The following is a 22,532-nucleotide window of genomic DNA, read 5'->3' on the forward strand; positions in this document are numbered from 1 at the left end:
AAGCATAAGAGCATAGTCACGATATGGCAACTGTGATAAGATTTCATTAATGCAAGAATCACAAACATAAGAACATAGCACGGCGTAAACATAGATCAGAATACAATTAATATTACGTAAGTCTCAGTTCAGCATAGCGCAACGTCAGTCATTTGTCAATTTTGCGTCAGTCAGAGTGATCTCCTATCCTAACCACTAATTAGCATCAGCATGTTGGGCTTCATGCAAAATAATTTAAAACACCAATTTAGAAAACATCTAACTATGGCCTCTATTCAAAATGAGCAGTTGGTACCTAGAAAGGAAAAGCAAACGGACAAATTACAAATTGCATTGTCATAATTACCCTCCAAGGATTAGGTCAGCACACAGGATCAGTCTTCGTCTTCAGGACATCAGTCAAATCACCATCAGGCTAACTTTGTCTAAAGGATCGGGGACACTTCCCTCATAAGGAGGAGAAGTGTAAAGGGGCAGTCTATGGGTGAGGATAGTTTATTAAGTCTCAAAGTCACCAAACAGAGTGACAGAGTTTCTGGATAAAATCAATCGCATTCCCTACCTAGTTCTAACGACCCTTCTGTGACATGGGTTTTTATCCCTTTTTCGTAATACCTTCCCCCAAATTCTATTGGACATTTACTATACCCCACTATCTTTAACCTATCAAATTATACATTAGGTAATTCCATTTCTCACCCCACGATAATTCATAACATTTTGATTGGTCTTCATCATTGACGCCTTTGGAGGTGGCACATCCGGGTTTACTTCACCATTTGGCACGTCTTCTCGGGTCATGAGTTTCCTTTGTCCATGGTTAAACGTCCTTGTACATTACATTAATCTACATTTGTTTCAATTTTGTACATAAACTTATACTAAAGCAGCAAGCATGCCGGTGAGAACGGAATTCACATTGATACACTGGAATGAAGAAAAGGAACATTTGCAGGGTCATGGCCCTTTGCCAGTCAGCACACTGGAAAACAGAAAAATGCTTTTTAATATGAGAGCTAGGCAGCTAGATCCACAACTCACGCTAACTTAAGGCCTATAGGTTTTTCAATGCAATATCGTAAATGCTAATGTAAGTTTGATTAATCATTTCACGAACAATTTTACTCATTATTGTCATTAGTTCACATTAGTAGCTCCACATATCAGTCATAATTTAAATGCACGTTAAGCAAATCACTAATTATTGTCGTTTTCTATGCAGTATCATTAAACATTGATATACACATTTCATTCTAATATATGTTATTTAGACTACGCTCTCTCATTACTATGAGGTTTTGGTGGTAATTTCTAATCGTTTTTGCCCTTTAGCCTGAAGAAATCACTTGCTAAAAAGTTGCTGGAGAGAGAGCTGTAAGATTATCCCATGAGCTGTATCTGTACAGCTGTGGGTTGTATGCATGGTTTACTTTAACCATTTTGTTATTCGCCTTACAAACTATTTGTATGCAGATCACTCGGAGTTAGAATTAACAAAAGCCTACCAACCAAACAACTCTAGAACCCTTTTCTCTGGTGATCTTTCCGTATCTGATCCCTTTTTTTTTACCACTTCCTGGGTATTAAGGAAAGACTCAATTGTGTCAGTACCTTTTGGGGACAATCTGACAGTAGAATTGAGGGCACCTGTGTTCGCACCAGAAGTGGTCATTCATGGAAGAATATTAGCCATTGATTGGGGAAGCAGTAGATAATTATGACCTGCTATCAGTTTGAAATGTTCATTTTTCTTGTTTTCGGCGCACTTTTCAGTAGCTCTTCCCTCGAGTGTCATTCGCTAGCACCTTGACAGCAATCCAGACAGGTGAATTGACTTTCCTTGAGTGATGGATACCGCCTCGAAGGTATAGTCTGAACATCATTAACGGGAGTAGAGATTCTCTGGACAGTTGAAGTCTACATTATTTATTCCTTCTTTTCCCTTCTCGACTGGCAGCAAAACCAGTATTTCCTGGCTGCCTTCACCGAGTCCTATTTTTATAACTGCTCCATTTGTATTATAGAGCTTTTTTTAAGACATTCTAGCCATAATGACACACAAAATGGCAGATCACTTATTTAAAATGCATTCACAATTTCATCTAGACTTCTTTTCTTTCAAGAGTTTGACAGAAAATGCATATCACTATAGGGTTCATTTTAAAACATATCAGAACTAAATTTCTGGAAGATCAGATACCAAACTTAATTGTATATGGGATAAAGTACCCCCTGGGGCACATTATAAAGATACTGCAAGTCAGGAGTAGTTCTGTGACCATATGGAGGAAAGAGGCCGAAGGGAGAGTTGCAGTTTATATGTCAGAGGGTATTTTATCTCAGATGTACAATACAGTTGATCATTATTTTTTACAGAATGATAGGAGATGGCATTTTATTCCATATAATATATGGTCACACAATCACCCTCCTCAAAAACCTCTTAAGTCCTTTAAAATGTGCTCTTTCATATAAAAGATTATGAGTGAACAGGTAAAGAATAAAAGCAGGCTCTGTAGTGTTATAATTACACAAAAGCTTCAAATCCCTGTTTAGGTCTTCTTAATTTCCTTTATTTACTTTCGAGTTCTAGTCACCTGTAATAAAGAAATTGCATTGCTACTTAACTGAAATAAGTTAATTTGTGTATTATGATGTCTTAACGCATGCCTCCAACAGCCAAGGTGAAATGCAGGTTAGGGATCATCATGTCAGCAGCAGTCTTTTATTTCTGATCAGTTGTTCTAAAATGAACTGTGATCAGCAGAAAGGAGATATTAATGGCAAATGTTTGCAATGTATAGATAAGAAGTCATTACAGAAAATAATTTGCCTTCATGATTGGATACATAGAAAGCAGCATTTTTTGCTGACGTACGTTAAACTATTTCTAATAGCTTTTTGTGTAAAATGAGTGAAAATATTCTGTGTTTAATGTTGCATTATTCAATACGATGAACGCATTTTTACATTGAACGAAACAAAAATTGCATTTTTATTTGGAAAATAAGCCACCTAAATGTATGACTGTGCCTGATTCACTTGGTAAATACCACTACCTGAGAGTGAGACATTTGTGGTAGTGATAAACAAATTGATTTCGCATTTTTAAGCTCTACTAATTAGGCATAAGATGCGGACATAAGAATTATAAAGTCGAAAGCTATTTTTTTCCTGATTTTAGTGGTGAATTCACCAGTACGTTTTCACGGGATTTTCAAGGTGAAATGTGTCAAGAGATACTCCATGAGTTCAATAATTATTACACATCCCATAATTTTAATTCGAGGACAAAGTCTTTCTTTGCCATGGGTTTGAATTTACCTCCTATCTCTTAATCAAACACTAAATATCAACTCCCGAAGTTATACATATAGATATGTAATTTACACGTGCAAAGCTTTAGCAAAACATGCAGATTTTTTTTGCATTCCTAACTGACACCTATGTGAGCAGTAGTATACATTACGGGTAATTAGAAATTACTGAAATTCTAACGTGATCATACCACTAAGGATATTATTACCTTGCCATTAGCGCAAGTGGTGAGCCTTTTCCGTCCACAGGCAAATGGACAGCATTCTCACTTCTAGCCACGTGCGTCATCCAGATTTTATATAGTTGAGACGAACCAGGAGTCTCCATTTGAAATCGAGGATAGATATTCTGGCTCCCCTGCTAAAAAAATGAGACTAACTTAAATTGCTTATTCCGAGACTTTCCTAACTGAAGACATGTTTCTAAACCAGTAACAACCAGTCCCCTGACACTCTTCCAGGGCCAGAGTAGACCCTGGTCTTTTGTGCCTTGTTTGGGTAGAAGAAAACTGGTGCCACTGTAATTGAGACCACTGACCTCACAGATAGTAGTAGCAGCACCAGGACACAAACTTGGTTTTGATACTTAGAAAAACATATTTGTGTTCTGTTATCAGCACCCCCTTCCCCGTTGGTGCAAACAGCATGCCCCTAAATACTGCATGCAGGTGGGGGCAGGGTGCATGCATCACCTCTGAAAATGATCAAGAGACTATGGGCCGTATTTATACTCCGTTTGCGCCGAATTTGCGTCGTTTTTTTCGACGCAAATTCGACGCTAAACTAACGCCAACTAACGCCATATTTATACTATGGCGTTAGAGGCGAATAGCGCCAAAGTTCCCGGAATGTGCGTCATTTTTTAGCGTGAACCCCTTCCTTGCGTTAATGATATGCAAGGGAGGCGTTCCCGTCTAAAAAATGACTCCCAGGCCTTTACGTGGTATTTATACTCCCGGGCAAAAGAGACGCCCGGGAGTGGGCGTGGCTAAAAACGGCGCATTTGCGCCGCTTTTTAACGCCTGGGTCAGGCATGGCGTTAAGGGACAAGTGGGCTCAAAATGAGCCCAGAGTGCCCTCCCCTGCCCCCAGGGACCCCCCCTGCCACCCTTGCCCACCCCAGGAGGACACCCAAGGCTGGAGGGACCCACCCCAGGGACATTCAGGTAAGTATTTTTTTATTTTTTTTTAATAATTTTTTTTGGCATAGGGGGGCCTGATTTGTGCCCCCCTACATGCCACTATGCCCAATGACCATGCCCAGGGGACAGAAGTCCCCTGGGCATGGCCATTGGGCAAGGGGGCATGACTCCTATCTTTACAATGATAGGAGTCATGTTGATGGGGGATGGGCGTCGAAAATAAATGGCGCAAGTCGGGTTACGACGATTTTTTCGACGTAACCTGACTTGCCCCATTTTAAGACGCCCATGCGCCATTTTCCCCCTACGCCGGCGCTGCCTGGTGTACGTGGTTTTTCTCGCGCACACCAGGCAGCGCCGGTCTGCTTGCGCCGGCTAACGCCATTCAATAAATACGGCGCCCGCATGGCGCTTCAGAATGGCGTTAGCCGGCGCAAAACTTTTTGACGCTAAACTGCGTTAGCGCAGTTTAGCGTCAAAAAGTATAAATATGGGCCTATATATATCTGCAATGTCCACGTTTGCACCTCTCACCGGACTGCGATTTGAGAGGAAAGTTTAAATAGGTGCCTATATATACGTTGGAAACATATGCTTGGAAAATGCATTTTTGTTCTATTGACTTAAAATTGCAATGACATATGGAATGGTTCCTACTCGAGTAGGTGTTAAGTACAACTCAAAACTATTTGTAAACTGTTATTTTTGTTCATGATACCTATTAAAATGCGTTAATACAATAAATGTGGGATACTTTTGAAATGCAAGCAAAATAGTTTTCCACAGAATTAATCATGTTTACCAATTTTGCAAAAATTGCAAATACATGGTCAATGTATAGGCAATTTTCATTTTCCCAAGAAGAGGTTAACAAGCACTTTTGAAGGAAAAGGAGAGATGCGATCTCGGTATCATAGTTGTATCTTAAAAACAATTCTGCTAAAGCAACACATTACAAAACATGCGATTTAGTCATCTTTAAACATTGTATTCTCTTACTATGAAGATTTACATTTTTCACAGATTAGTTATTGACCTGTGTAGGGAAATTCCTCCCTTGGCATGGTTACCCCCTAACGTTTTGCCTTTTGTTGATGCCAGTCATGATTGAAAGTGTGCTGGGATCCTGCTAACCAGGCCCCAGCACCAGTGTTCATTCCCTAAACTGTACCTTTGTTCCCACAATTGGCACAGCCCTGGTACACAGATAAGTCCCTTGTAACTGGTACCCCTGATATTGAGGGCCCTAAGGGCTGCAGTATTTATTATCCCACCCTGGGGACCCCTTACTCACCACAGGCACACTGCCTCACATTGCAGCGCTTGTCTGACGAGGAGCTAGCCCTATGATGAAGCATGACATCCAGAGGATGTGTGAGGACTCTTGCCTCTAACTTTAGAAGTGCCTTGAGGACCTGTGTTCTTACTTTCCTTTTCTATTAGGAACAGTGTACCCCATTGTTTTTCAAGTTAGTTAGGGAGACTGTACACTGTACCTCACAAAACCTCCCTGTCCCTCTATTTGCTTTGATTGCCATGCCCTGAACCCACTGCCTGTGGCATAGGTAAGTCACCCCTCTAGCAGGCCTTACAGCCCAATGGCAGGGTGCACCAAACCACAGGTGAGGGCATAGTTGCATGAGCAATATGCCCCTACAGTGTCTAAGTCAAATCTTAGACATTGTAAGTACAGGGTAGCCATAACGAATATATGGTCTGGAAGTCTGTCAAATACGAACTCCACAGTTCCATAATGGCTGCACTGAAATCTAGGAAGTTTGGTATCAAACATCTCAGTACAATAAATCCAGACTGATGCCAGTGTGGGATTTATTGAAAAATGCACACAGAGGGCATCATAGAGATGCCCCCTGTATACCAGTCCAAACACCAGTTTTAGGCTAACCAGTTCCTATCAGACTGCCACAACCAGACGAGTTTCTGGCCACATGGGGTGAGTTCCTTTCTCACTCTGTGGCCAGGAACAAAGCCTGCACTGGGTGGAGGTGCTTCTCACCTCCCCCTGCAGGAACTGTAACACCTGGCAGTGAGCCTCAAAGGCTCATGTCTGTTGTTACAGCGCCCCAGGGCAACCCAGCTAGTGGAGATGCCCGCCCCTCCGGACACAGGCCCCACTTTTGGTGGCAAGTCCGGAGGAGATAATGAGAAAAACAAGGAGGAGTCACCCACCAGTCAGGACAGCCCCTATGGTGTCCTGAGCAGAGGTGACCCCCTGCCTTAAGAAATCCTCCATCTGGGTTCTGGAGGATTCCCCTAATAGGAATAGGGATGTGCCCCCCTCGCCTCAGGGAGGAGGCACAAAGAGGGTGCAGCCACCCTCCAGGACAGTAGCCATTGGCTACTGCCCCCAGACCTAAACACACCCCTAAATTTAGTATTTAGGGGTGACCCTGAACCCAGGAAATCATATTCCTGAAGAAGAAGAAGGACTTCTGACCTGAAAGACCCACAGAGACGACTCAGATGACAACTGACTTGGCCCCAGCCCTACCTGCCTGTCTTCAGACTCAAAGAACCTGCACAGTGACGCATCCCGCGCGACCAGCGACCTCTGAGGACTCAGAGGACTGACCTGCACCTAAAGGACCAAGAACTTCCAGAAGACAGTGGCTCTGTCCAGAAACAACAACAAAACAAGTAACTTTAAAGAGACTCCAACTTTCCGCCAGAAGTGTGAGTCTTCACACTCTGTACCCGACACCCCCGGCTCGAGTTCAGGACAACCAACACTGCAGAGAGGACTCCCAGGCGACTCCAATGACGTGGATACCCTGAGTCAACCTCCCTGCACCCCCACAGCGACGCCTGCAGAGAGGATCCAGAGGCTCCCCTGACCGCGACTGCCTAGCAACAAAGGAAAACGACACCTCAATCAAGCACTGCACCCGCAGCCCCCAGACCGAGAGGAACCACCTACCAGTGCAGGAGTGTCCAGCAGGCGGCCCTCATCCTAGCCATGTTGGTGGCTGGCCCGAGAAGCCCCCCTGTGCCCTGCCTACATCGCCAGAGTGACCTCTGGGCCCCTCCATTGTTTTCAATACAAAACCTGCCCCTGTGCCGCTGAGGGTGTATTTTGTGTGCCTGTGTGTGTCCCTCCAGTGCTATACAAACCCCCACTGGTCTGCTCCCCGAGGACTCAGGTACTTACCTGCTAGCAGACTGGAACCAGAGCACCCCTGTTCTCCATAGGCACCTATGTTATTTGGGCCCTCCTTTGACCTCTGCACCTGACCGGCTCTGTGTTGCTGGTGCGGTGGCTTTGGGGTTGCCTTGAACCCCCAACAGTGGGCTGCCTATGTCCAGGAGACTGAATTTGTAAGTGCTTTACTTACCTGAGAAACTAACCAAAACTTACCTCCACCAGGAATTGTTGATTTTTGCAGTGCCCACTTTTGAAATAGCTTATTGCCATTTTAACCAAAACTGTGTGTACTACTGTTTTAAATCAAAGTTCTATACTTACCTGTGTGAAGTACTTTACAATTTATGTACTTACCTAAAATTTGAATCTTGTGGTAAAAAAAAATTAAGAAAATATATTGGCCTGGAGCTAAGTCTTTGAGTGTGTGTTCTCATTTAATGCCTGTGTGTGTACAACAAATACTTAACACTACCCTCTGATAAGCCTACTGCTCGACCACACTGCCACAAAATGGAGCATTAGTATTATCTAATTTTGCCGCTGTCAACCTCTAAGGGGAACCCTTGGACTCTATGCACACTATCTCTCAATTTGAGATAGTATATACAGAGCCAACTTCCTACAACCTGCATGAAGAGAAAGGCTGAATATCGAGGCATGGGAACTGGTTTTGATTGAGGAAGCCAGGCCCACTAGTAAAGCGTCAGAACAGGTTAATCTCAGCAGGCTCTTACTGCTAACCAGAATGGACATGCGAGTACAACTGGATCTATTAGTAATAAGGGTCTCAACACAGTGGAGGACTGTGTCAGCCAGAAAGAGTAAAGAAATCCAAGTCTTCCATAGACTATAAAATGAACAGCAAGGTATGATCCGGAACCTGGCACATATTTTTTCTAGTGCTGCTGAGCAATAGTATATAGGTCTACTGTTACTTTCACATTAATGTGCGCCTGTACAGCCAAGCGGGACCCCTTGTCTACCTGACACATTACAACAATTGTGCCTTTTTTTAGTCAAGTGCACTTTGCAATCTGGAACTTATCATGTTTTCTTATTAACGTCCCATAGAAAAAAATTGTGTTGGATTAAATTCAGGGGGTGGCTGTGGCCACTTAGTGACTATGGCCCTCATTACAACCCTGGCTGTAAATCCCACTTACCGCCGTACTGATGGGCGTCAAGATACCGTGGCCGCGGCGGAATTCCGCTACAGGTATTACGACCCACAGCTCGTAATCCGCCACAATACAGACACCCACACAAGTCCGCCACACCAAAGGTCAGTGATAAACTGGAAATAGAAAAACCTACACCGTCATGCCAACAAGAATATGCCCACACAATCACGACCCATGAATCAACGCAGCAGTCATTCAACTGCGGTAATCCATTGGCGGTACACACCGCCACGCTCAAAATACACACATACTTACAAAACACAACCACATTGGACAATTCAAAATACACACACCTGATACACATACACACACCACACCCACACACTCACACCACTATAAAACACACACCCATACTACCCACAACCCCTTACAACGACATTTTTGGAAGAAGCAGAGAGAGAGAGAATAGCAAACACAACACCAGCATCCACAGGCACACAACACCATCCCTCATACAACATCCACGTACCTCAATTAACACACACCAACACAACACATCACACAGCACAACAAACATCACCTCACACATCACCCACACCACATAATGGCACCTCAAAGACACCCTAGGTTTTCTGACGAGGAGCTCAGAGTCATGGTGGAGGAAATCATCCGGGTATAGCCACAGCTATTCGGATCACCGGTGCAGCAGACCTCCATTGCAAGGAAGATGGAGCTATGGCAGAGAATTGTCGACAGGTCAACGCACTGGGACAACATCCAAGAACACGGGATGACATCAGGAAGAGGTGGAACGACCTACGGGGGAAGGTGCGTTCTGTGGTATAAGACACCAAGTAGCTGTACAGAGGACTGGAGGTGGACTCTCACCTCCTCCCCCACAACTAACAACATGGGAGGAGCAAGTCTTGGAACTCATGTATCCTGAGGGCCTCGCAGGAGTAGCAGGAGGACTGGACTCTGGTAAGGCAAATCTTTACTACTATATCCCCCACCCTACCTGCATGCCATCACAAACTCCTACCCCTACCCTCACACCCATCACCCCAACGCCCTACATATACCCCACTACCACAACCCACACATCCCAAAACCAAGCCCTGCATGTAACACCAATTCATGGACACCCATCACCAAAGCATGTCCAGTGGAAAGACTCACCCAGGCCCCACAATCACCAATCACACAAGGGCCAAGGCAATAATGCAAGCACAGGAGTAGAGGGTAGCTCACCTATTGCACAAGATGGCACACACAGATACAATAACTATGGGGCTCATTCTGAGCCCGGCGGGCGGCGGGAGCCGCCCGCATGGAGGGGGCTGCCAAATGGCCGCTCCGCGGTCGAAAGACCGCGGAGGCCATTCTGGCTTTCCCGCTGGGCTGGCAGGCGACCGCCAGAGGGCCGCCCGCCAGCCCAGCGGGAAACCCCTCCCCACGAGGAAGCCGGCTCCGAATGGAGCCGGCGGAGTGGGTATGTGCGACGGGTGCAGTGGCACCCGTCGCGTATTTCAGTGTCTGCAAAGCAGACACTGAAATACAAAGTGGGGCCCTCTTACGGGGGCCCCTGCAATGCCCATGCCATTGGCATGGGCACTGCAGGGCCCTCCAGGGGCCCCACGACACCCCTCACCGCCATCCTGTTCCTGGCGGTCGGAGCCGCCAGGAACAGGATGGCGGTGAGGGGGTCGGAATCCCCCATGGCGGCGCAGCAAGCTGCGCCGCCATGGGGGATTCCCAGGGCAGCGGAAAACCGGCGGTAGACCGCCGGTTTTCCTTGTCTGACCGCGGCCAAACCGCCGCGGTCAGAATGCCCTGCGGGGCACCGCCAGCCTGTTGGCGGTGCTCCCACATCCCCGGCGGTCCTTGACCGCCGGGGTCGGAATGACCCCCTATGTTTTTACACCCCAACAGGACCCCTACCCAATGTCACCGGACAGGAGGTGCCAGCCATATCCAGTCCCCCCACAGAAGAGGCCCACAGTGACGACAGCAGCTCTGCACGCCTGGATCAAGATGACCAGCCCGGCCCATCAGGGACCTCTGGACAGTCGGTTCCCCTGCCACAGTCCCAAACCACCACTGAACCTCCCCCCTCAGGAAACACTACCACAGCACCCACCCAGCGGGCCCATCCCTCTGTCCCCAGGACATGTCAATCAGCATTGTGTCCACCACTATAGGGAGCCCAGGCAACACCACTAACCCAAGACAATCAGGGAGCCGGGGTCAGTGGCAGTGGGCACACGGTTCAGGGGACAGAGGCACAGGACAACAGGGAAACTGGGAGGACTGCTGTGCGACAGGGGGAGGACAGGCCCAGGGAACCCACTCTCCATGAGGCACTCTCCAACATCATGGGAGCATACAACCATTCCCAGGAGACCATGGCCCCAATACTGGCCAAGCTTCAGGAGACCCAGCGGCTGCAGGAGGAACAGTACCTGGGAATCAGGGAGGCCTTGAAGTCCATTAACACCACCCCAGTCACCATTGCAGGGGTGCTGGCAGACATGGCCAACGCCATGAGGGAGACAGTGGCACACCAACGGGCCCCTGACGCTAGCCTGAACGATGAACAGCCCTTCACGTCTGCCGGCGCTAGTGGACAGGAGGTCCCACCACATGACAAACGGACCACCAGCACCCCACCCCCTGCAGAAGGAGAACCAGCCCACAAACGGTCCCTGAGATCCAGGAACAAGACAGAGAACATTGCCAAGACCCCCACCAGGAAATAAGACCCTCCTGATTGTCACCCTTCTGTCCCACTATGTCACCCTGACAACCTCGAACTGCCATTACTCCACCTCCTATGCCCCATTGGACAATGCACCTGTGATACAAATAGACTGGACTCCACCATGGACATTAATCCACCATTACCCCAGCCCATTTCACATACCCCTCCACTGAATAGCACTTAAATAAACACCCTTGTATCACAAAACGATCTGGAGTCAGTCTGTACCTTTACAAGTGTGTTATTACAACCTCTCTGATAAATAGCAATGTCAATGTTCATTTTCACATACCAATGTTCGACAGCTGTTGGGCAGCAGTAAACATAGCAGAAGGCAGAAAGTGGTACCCAGATCTGTGAAATGGAAAGCCAAAGGGAACTGTCAGGGTCCATACACAGATGTAAAAAGGCAAATCATGCAATGTCCAATCATATAAGAGGAGCAGTGCCAGTCTCTTACCTGTGTCTCACTGGAAGTATTGCATGATGATGTTGTTTCAGTTGTCTATATCTTCTTCTTCTGCCTCCTCGCCTTCACTGCCCACAGGCTCCACAGCTGCCATAAGACCAACATCAGGCCCATCCTCCTGCAGAAAAGGCACCTGGCGTCGCAAAGCCAGGTTGTGCAACATACAGCATGCCACGATGATCTGGCACACCTTCTTCGGTGAGTAGTATAGGGAGCCACCTGTCAGATGGAGGCACAGGAACCTGGCCTTCTGGAGGCCAAAAGTCCGCTCTATTATCCTCCTAGTTCACCCACGTGCCTCATTAGAGCGTTCCTCTGCCCTTGTCCTGGGATTCCTCACTGGGGTCAGTAGCCATGACAGGTTGGGGTAACCAGAGTCACCTGCAAATATCAAGGGACAACTGACACACACCAACCCTTAGGGACCCTCCCATACCCAGACACCTATTCAAATTGTGTGGGGACCTTGGGCTCACCTGTTAGCCACACACGGTGCCTCTGGAGTTGGCCCATCACACAAGGGGTGATGCTATTCCTCAAAGTGTAAGCGTCATGCACTGAGCCAGAATATTTTGCATTCACATGGGAGATGTACTGGTCTGCCAAACACACCATCTGCACATTCATAGAATGGTAGCTTTTGCAGTTTCTGTACACCTGTTCATTCCTGTGGGGCGGGACAAATGGCACATGTGTACCATCAATGGCACCAATGATGTTGGGGATATGTCTAAGTGCATAGAAGTCACCTTTCACTGTTGGCAAGCCCTCCACATGAGGCAAAACGATGTAGCTGCACATGTGTTTCAGCAGGGCAGACAACACTCTGGACAGCATGTTAGAGAACATTGGCTGTGACATACCTGATGCCATGGCCACTGTTGTTTGATAGGACCCACTGGCAAGGAAATGGAGTACTGACAGGACCTGCACTAGAGGGGGGATTCCTGTGGGATGACGGATAGCTGACATCAGGTCTGGCTCCAATTGGGCACACAGTTCAAGTCTGTAGGTGATAATGATGTGTCTGTCTTCCATTGTCAACAGGTCCACCAGGGGTATGTGTACCGGAGGATGACACCATCTCATCATCTGCCCCAGCGGATGTGCCCTATGGAGGAGAAGGGTGAGTAGAGGGTCAGACACCAGTTAGCTTGCACAAGGGTGTTGTGAACTATTGTGATGTAATCGGTGTGTGGCGCTGTCTGTCTGTATTCCTGCCCAAAAGTGCTATGATGCAGTTAGGTGGCCTGCCATGTGGCCCCCTGAAATGGCGGCTGCCTGACCTGTAAGGAGGGACAAGGGAAATGAGGTAACTGCGCTGGCGTTGTGCAGCGTCGCGGTAGGGGGCCGAAGACCACGGCACAATTCAGCATTGGTTATCATTGGGCTCTATGGGTTCTAGGAGCCAATGACGATGTACGCTGGCAGTGACGGTATGCACTGCCGCGGACGTAACCGCCATTTTCTATCTGTTCATTTACTTGATACCTGACCTTCAACAGGAGAGGGACATACACTGCTAGTGCTGCGGTGACCTGAGTTTGGAAGTGACAATGGCTACAGTGTCTGGGGAAAGGGCCCCTGCCTTCACCGTGGAAGTGTTGGACAACCGTGTGGCTAGGGTCCTCCCCCAGTACACACTACTCTACGGTCCTCAAGATAAACAGGTGAATACACTGTGAGCATGATGGATGGGACATGAATGTATGGAGTGGGATGGATGGAAGATACATGTGGGGGGCTGTGGCCAGCATGCGAGGATGGTCAGTGTATGTGTTTCTTGGCCAGGGTGGGAAGTTGTGGCCAATGAGTAAGAAGAACCGGACGGGGAAGTTAAATCCATTCTTACTTCACTTTTCCTCTAGATCAGCGCCCACCAGAAGAAGGGTATTTTACGTGCCATCGCCAAGGAAGTGCGGACCCTGGAGGTCTACCATAGACGCAACACCCACTGCTGCAAAAGATGGGATGACCTGCGCCACTGGAGCAAGAAGATGGCGGAGGCCCAGCTGGGGATGGCCTCCCAATGTGGAAGGGGTGCCCGTCGCACCATGACCCCCGTGATGTACCGGATCCTGGTGGTGGCATATCCTGAGTTGGATGGGCGCTTGAGGGCATTACAGCAGCCACAAAAGGGTGAGTACAGTCTCATTCAGCTTACTCTGCACGCTGTATGAGGTGTCTGGGTGGGGGAAGTGGGCTGTGGATTCCCCTAGGCCAGGGCAAACTTGCTGGGTAGGTCCATTGTTAGGCAGGCTCTGTGGCACTCCAACCCCAAAATTAGTAGTGGCCATCTACACCTAGTCAGGCTCCTGTGGGTTCCAGGTGTGCATCAAATAGGCTTAGGCACAGTCCCCCATGGGCAGGTGATTTCCCCAAGAACAGTTATTGCATGGCCTAGTGCTGCTCCCTGTGTGTTGTGTCGGCCAACGGTGGTGTTGCTGCTGGCTCTGTCTCCTCTGTCTTTCCCTCCCTTTTTGTTTTGTCACCCTGTCCTCGTGTGCATTAGCATCATCTGGCAGAGGAGCATTGGCACTGGAGCAGGAGGGAGCTGCAACCCACATGGCCCAGGAGGGTGAATGTACGGAGTCTGAAGGCACCAGTGGGATGGAGGGTGAGGAGAGCTCCACGACGGGGACAGGGGGTGTAGGAAAGTCCTCCTTTTTTGCCTGATCACCCCCACACTTTTTGGATAGGTACTGGTGGTTACTGACTCTTGGCTGTGCCCTGGGTACTGCTTAACAGTCCCAGGGCCAGTGCTCTGTGTAAAATGGATATGCAAATTAGGCTAATTATAATTGGCTAAGTTAACCTACCTATAAGTCCCTAGTATATGGTAGGGCATGTAGGTTAAGGGACCACAGCATAGGTGGTGCACACCTAGGTGCACTGCTGAAGTGCCCAGTGTCATTTTAAAAGCAACCCTGCCTTGCTGGCTGCTTTTAAATTAAAGTTATATGCAAATTCGACTTTGGAATTAAAAGTACTTCCAAAGTCTTAAACTACCTTATTTTTACATATAAGTCACCCCTAAGGTGTGCCCTATGTGCTCCTAGGGCTGGGTGCCATGTAACTATAAGCAGGGACTTTATAAAAATAGATTTATAAGCCCTGGTGAGGTAAAAACAGCCAAATTAGTTTTTCCCTCATTGAAGTAAATGGCCTTCATAGGCTAGAATGGGGAGACTTTATTTTACATTTTAAAGTCTCCTTAAATGTTGCATACCAAGAATTTGGTATCAAATTAATTGTTGTAATAAATCCCACAACTTCCAGTTGTTGGATTTAATATAACTTGTTCAGGTAAAAAGTTTAGACTTTACCTAAAAAGTTGCCAATTTCAGTTCTGCATTGTTTTTGCTGCTGTGCTCTGATTGGCCAGCCTGCAGCAACTTTTGCCAAGCTGCCTTGATGAGGTGTGAAGTGGCCTGGCGTCACACAAAGGAATGTGCTTGGGGGAGAGAATCTCCCCTCAGCAGATGGTGAGGCAGGAAGGGGGAGGGCTGCCAAACTGGTCTTCAAAGGCAGAGAAGGACATCTGGAGCACCCAGCAACACCCCCACATCCTGCAGCCCCAGACAACTAGGTGCCCCCTTGATTAGATTAGGAGAGGGCAGGAGAGGGGTGTGTTTATGATTTTTAGCCACACCAGTGGGTGGGCTCAGCCAGATGTAACCTCCAAAAATCAGATTCAGCCATGTTGGATTTTTAGAGACTGTTGCCTTTTGGGATGGATTTTTGCCACACTTCCCAGGAAGTGGTCATCACAGGGGGACAACCCTGTACCTGATTGGAGGACCAGGACCCCCCTGCTTTTCACCCAGGAGCAAGGATAAAACTGGCAGACCTGCCCCCACACCTCAGATCCCCGCCAACTTTCAAGAAGAAGGAACTTAAGGAGAAGAAGGACTGCCCTGCTGGACCCCTGGCCTGCACCTGGACCCTGCACTCAGAAGGACTGCACCAGCTGCACACTTGGGCTTCACCACAAGAAGGACTTTGCCTGGCTTCAACTGGTTCAAGGAGGGACTCCCTGTTTGCTGCAGGTGAAAAATTGCTATCCACAGTCCCCTGCACCAAATCCTAAAAAAGAGACCAGTTGACCACTGCCCAGTGGCCAAAAAGGAGTTTGCGCCAGGTGCATTCTGGGAGTTGAAGTCCGCACCCCCCAAGGACCATCACAGAACTTCTGGACCCTTGGGGTGAGCTGTGGACCCCAAAAGAACCTTAAAAGAACATCTGGGTGAAGCCCCAGAAGTTTGGAAAAGATTTGAGAATTTTTGTAAAAAAGCTCCAGAGGGGGACCGACCCGCCGCGGAAATTCTAGCCGGCTTGCCTCAACCGCGACCCGGCCTGACTTCGTGGTTCGTCCCGGTAAAGAAAAACATCAGAAAAAGAGACTAAGTCCGAACGTAAAAAGTTGACCGGGACCTCCCAGCCATCGTCTCCGAGAAGGGCTCCACGGACGTCGGATCAAGATCCAGGTTTACCCCGGTCGAAGGATTTTCATCTCGAAAAAACGACTAAGTCCGAAGGTAAAAGTCTCCACTGAGGAAACCCACATTGCGTATCCGGACAAGGGCTCCAGGAGGTCGGATTCAACTGGCAGGTTCGTCCCGGTGAAGAAAAACTTCAAAATAAAGACTAAGTCAGAAGGTAACTTTTTAACCGAGGCCTCCCGCGACTTGTAGCCGAGCAGGGCTCCATCGCGGTCGGCCTGAAACTTTGACTTTGCCCCGGTCCTGGTGCAACCAGATGACCCGATTGGCGCTTTTTGTTTCTAAGTGCTAGAAAAATAATAATTCTTTAAAAATTCATATCTCCGGTTCCCTTTATCCGATTTTATTCGTTTTTGTGTCATTTTAAAGATAAAAATATAAACTATTTTTATAAATTGGTTTTGGATTTTTAAACTGTTTCCTGTGTTTTATTTAATTACTGTTTTGTGATATTTGAATGCTTTACACACTGTCTCCTAAGTTAAGCCTTGACGCTCGTTGCCAAGCTACCAAGGGTTGAGCTGGGATTAATTTACTGAGACCTAACTGTACCTAGGTGGAGGTTACTGGCTTGTTGCTAGGTGTAGGTACCTACCTGCCCTTACCAATAACCCATTTTCCAACAGGGGGTGACACCAGCGACAGCGACTCCTCCTCTGATTGGAGATCCCTTGCGGGGGTGGGCACCTCTGTGCCCACTGCAACTACAGGTACAGCCGCCATCCCCCCCTACCAGCACCGCCCTCCCAGTAGCCGCTCAGTGTGTTTCCCGTGCCCGCTCACCCAGGAGGGTGGGCATCTCCTTCGCCCCAGGCACCTCAGGCCCTGCCCCAGTCAGCCCTGCTGCCCTCAGTGAGGAGGCTATTGACCTCATGAGATCCCTCAATGTTGGGCAGATAACAATTCTGAATGCCATCCAGGGTGTCGAGAAGCATTTGCAACAAACAAATGCATACCTGGAGGGCATTCATTCTGGCATGGTGGCCCAACAGAGAGCATTTAAGGCTCTGGCCTCAGCTCTGATGGCAGCCATTGTCCCTGTGTCCAGCCTCCCCCCTCCAACTTCCACTACCCAGACCCAGTCCCCTGTACCTCAGCCTATCCCAAGCACACCATCAGACCAGCATGCACACTCATCAACACACAAAAGTGGCTCTGGCAAACATAAGCACCACACAACCCACAGGCACTCACACAAGCATCACCCACATACAGACACACCAACATCCACTGCCTCCACTGTGTCCCCCTCCTCCACGTCCCCCACCTCCCTCCCAATCTCGTCTCCACTCACACCTGCATGTACTACATCCTCAGCCACTGCCTCCATCACCAGCACGCCCATCACCACACACCCCTCACGTGCACTCACCACCCCCACTACCATGCACACTTCCCCTGTATCCTCTCCCATTGTGTCTGTGAGCCCTACTTCCAAAGTACGCAAATGCAGGCAAACACCCACTCAACAGCCATCCACCTCACAACAGCCTCCAGCCCATGCACCTTCACCCAAATTCAGCAGACGTACACCTCAAACAACCACTACCTCTTCCTCCACTCCCAAACATCCTCCATCTTCCCGTCCCAGTGTGTCTAAAAAACTTTTCCTGACCTCTTCCCTACACCTCCCCCTGTCCTTCCCCTAAGGCCAGGATGTCCAGATCCCAGCCCAGCACCTCAGGCACAAAATCCTCGAGCACTGTGGTCCCTGCAAGTCCAGTGATATCGAAGGTGGCACCCATCAGGGCTGCCAGTGTGCCACCTAGTGAGGCCATGGATCAGCCTATCCCACCACCTGCCAAGCTGAAGAAGGGGCCCACATGCCATAGGGAAAAGTCGCACCAGCCACGCAGCAAGGCCTCCTCCAAGACAAAAGAGGACAGTGCCAAGGTCCCAGCAGTGACTTCCAAGGTGGAGAAGGGACACAAGGCCAAAGGGAAGCCAGCTCAGGGCACGGAGACCCCAGGAGAGGGACTGATGTCACCCCTTCTACAAGACAGAACAGCAACCTGTACGGCGGTGGCCACCGCCGCAACCACTGCCACCTGCACTCCCACCTGCACCGCCACCTGCATTTCTGCTGCCTCTGCTACAGTCCCCAGCACCATCCCCAATGGGCAGCCGACCAAGGCTGCAGGAGACGTCCTAGTGTCTCCCTCTACAGGTGCTGACTCCTGCACCACCGGCAGCATCTCCGCCGCAGACACTGCTGCAGCCACTGCCACCTGCCCCGCGACGTGCCCAGCCAGTGCCACCACAGCGGACATCAGCATCATCTGCAGTGGGCAGCCGTCCAAGGCTGCAGGAGATGTCCTGGACCCTGCACACACTACATGAGGCACCACAACCAGCACTGGCAGTACCAGCAATTGGCAAGTCCCCAGAGGGTGGAGTCTCTGCCTCCATAGAGTATCATGCTACCTGTTCCCAGAAAATCTCATGGCTCAGACACCCAGGTGAGGGAATGGGAACTGCCACACCCCAGCTGCAGCACTCTGGGCACAAAGCCCCCTCCAGAACCAGTGGAGAACAGCATCCACTACCCCAGTCCTTGGCAGGATGAAGCACTCTGGGCATAAAGCCCCCTCCAGAACCAGTGGAGAACTGCATCCACTACCCCAGTCCTTGGCAGGATGAAGCACTCTGGGCACAAAGCCCCCTCCAGAACCAGTGGAGAACAGCATCCACTACCCCAGTACTTGGCAGGATGAAGCACTCTGGGCACAAAGCCCCCTCCAGAACCAGTGGAGAACTGCATCCACTCCAGAGACTGTGGCTTTGCAGTCCCCAGGAGCAAGCAGTGGGCAAACCACCCACTTGAGAGACTGTGGCTTTGCACTCCCCAGGAGCAAGCAGTGGGCAAACCAACCACTTGAGAGACTGTGGCCTTGCATTCCCCAGGACCAAGCAGTGGGCATGAAGCCCCCTCATGGAGCAGTGGCGTCGTCCCATCATCTGGCTGAGGTGCCCCCCCCCTCTCCCTGAAGTGCCAGGTTTGTTTCGACCTGATGCCCTAGCAGTGTTCTCTCCGTTTTGAGGCAGGTGTCATGTGTGAGCTTCGCCCATGCTTTTTAGGACCACTGGCCCATGGACATTGAATGGAACAGTATACAGACTTGTGTACCTACTGTAAATATTTGTATATACTGATTTTTTTAAAGTTATGTTGGCCTATCTGGATTTTCGATGATTACATTCGTTACAATCATTTCATTTGGTCCTTGCGTTCTTCCAGGGGGTTACGGAAAGTAAATGTCATGTTGTTGCATGTGTTTATGTGTGTGTTGTTGGGGTTGGGGGTGTTGCGTGTTCCGTGTGTGTGTCGCTCTCTTTTTCCTCCCACCCTCTCCTGTGTGCTAGGTGCAGTACTCACTGTGGTCGTCGCCGCCGTCTTTGATGTTCCTGGTAGAAGAGGAGGTAAACCAACATTAGTAATAACCTGTAACTCGGGCTCCATGACACCATGGTTCCTTGTTGGGTGTCGAGAGGGGAGTGGTTTCCCTTCCAATTCCTGGTACCGCCATGCTTTTGATGGCGTCAGTACAGCTCCGGAAAAGCTGGCGGATTGGTGCCTTGTAATAGTGTGGGTGGTACATTGTCTTCCGCCTGTCTGTTGGCGGTTACCGCCGCAGTGTTCAAAGAAGACCTTTATTGTTGTTAATCCTTCCCCACCCACAAGTTCTTGAGAGACCAAATAAGTAGATTTCAAGCACACGTTAGTAAAGTAGTTGCAGCAATGAAAGCAAAATATATCACAGTACTTCTCAGTTGCAATGTACACAGCAAATATATATGATTATAGTATAATATAATTGCAAAGCAAAGCATAAAAATCAAATTCATCAATGTCTAACCCCACGTTAAAGCCAATAGGCAGCTAACCTAAATATCAAATGTAATGTTTAATGGCATGTCAAAGCCAATAGGCAGCTAAACTGAATACAGAATGTAATGTCTAATACCATGTCAAAGCCAATAGGCAGCTGAGCTGAATACAAAATGTAATGTCTAATATCATGTCAAAGCCAATAGGCAGCTGAACTGAATACAAAATGTAATGGCTAACTCCATGTTAAAGCCAATAGGCAGCTAAACTGAACATTGAGCAACTAATATGCGCAGTGGTGAAACACAAAGTCATTGGTCAAACACAATTAATAGCATCACAGAGTGGTAAAGTGGCTGTCTGTGTTGGCGGTTTCTGCCATGGTCGTAATTCCGTTTTTTTAACCGTCGGCCTGTTGGCGGTCTTACCGACGCTTTATCACCGACCGTCAGGGTCGTAATGAGGGCCTATATGTGTTATGGGGACTGTACAATCTTAACCCATCACTAAACAATTTTGGACATTTCCTAACATGATGATCCAATTTACATCTGTTAAGTGAATGCAAATAGTTTAAAATGCAGTAAACCTAAGCTTGCAAGATCTCTGTAAGCTGAGAGGGAGCTCTTCTGGCCTACATCCGAGCATGTAAGATCTGTATGACCACAAGGATTGCTCTATTGTTTGAAGCTCAAAACTGTAAGGTCTGTAATCGAATGGATGAAGGATTTCGAATTTTGCACTTCTGAAATCTATGTGATGTCAGAGACTGCTCTGCTGGCTCAGTGTAGAAACTATAAGATCTGTGTAACCCGAAGAATAATTCTGATGTGTTTTGAGTCAGACTACTAGATTTGTGTAACCTGGGGGATAATTCTATGGTGTGAGACCTGCATTTATAGGATTTGTGCAATCTGAGAGAAATGTCTGTTGTCCAACGCTTGAACGTGTAATATTGCTGTAACCTTATGAATGAATTTACCTCAACCTGTGACATCCTTGTCATCCCTTCCTTCTCTGAGTATTGTGCCTTTAAAGCTGTGTAACCTAAATTATAACTCTGCTCTCTGAGACCTCAGCCTTTAAAATCTGTTTAAACTGAGGGATACATCCTCTGAACAGAGACTGAGACTATAATATTTGGTAACCAAAGGGCCAGGCCTGTTGCCCAAAGCTCAGCCTGTAATATCTGTTGCAACTATGAAAGACACAGATGGCTGAATCCTACCTCTGTACAATGCTGGTAAAATACCTGCTGTGTCTAACCTTCCCCTTTCCTGGATTTAGCTCCAAAATGGCTAAGGGGACAAAGGCAGGTAGGACTAGGTGTGAGGTGCGGTTGTCAGTGGCAGGGCAAGCAGCCCTTGAAAGTCAAGAAGGGGGTAGGCACAGCCATTATGCTACTCTTTGAAGCCCAGAAAGGACTGAGTACAATGCCCAAGGACATCTTTCTCAGGAGAGGAACACCCTCCCCCAAAACCAAGGCCCTTTTGTCCCCTTGTCTGCAATGAATACACAACACCCCCATAGGAGAGCCGTTCACAATCGTGTGACCCTATAGAGTGGCAGAAAGGCACATTTGGTTTAGGCAGAAAAATACCAACTTTCATGAAGTGGCATTTTCGGAATAGAAACTTAAATCTGACTTTATCATTAAAGAGAATTCCAAATTGCAATTCAAATGAGTGAAAAAGGCATTTATCTATCTGTTCCCAAACTGAAGTTAGCACTTATTGCACATAGTAAGTTAACCTAGTGTTAATGTATGGGAGAGAGAGCCTTGCTACAGTGAAACACAACATTAGGAGTTATTCACTGTCCTACTTTTTAAATACAGTGCACTTTGAACTATGAACACTTAAGGGCCTACCTTAGGCTGACCTATAAGTAATAAAACTGAAGGTTTAGTTCTGACAAAAGGTTTATTTTGTCAGGTCAAAATCACATTTTAAAACTATTCTACAGGCTGCATTGGCAGGTCTGAGACATGTTTTACAGTGATATTTTAGTGGGTGGCACAATTTGTGATACATTCCACATGTAGCATTCATTTACAAGCCTTGGGTACATGTAGTAGCATTTAAAAGGGGCTTGCAAATAAATTAAATGTGCTAATTAGGCACATGCCAATTTTGCCATGTTGAAGGGAAAGGGCACAAGCACATTACCTCTCGTTAGCAGGGGCAAAGTTCACCTGCTCCTAATGCCAATAAAAACAAGTTCAGCAA

Source organism: Pleurodeles waltl, chromosome 5, assembly GCF_031143425.1.
Source record: "Pleurodeles waltl isolate 20211129_DDA chromosome 5, aPleWal1.hap1.20221129, whole genome shotgun sequence".
NCBI classification, from domain to species: domain Eukaryota; kingdom Metazoa; phylum Chordata; class Amphibia; order Caudata; family Salamandridae; genus Pleurodeles; species Pleurodeles waltl.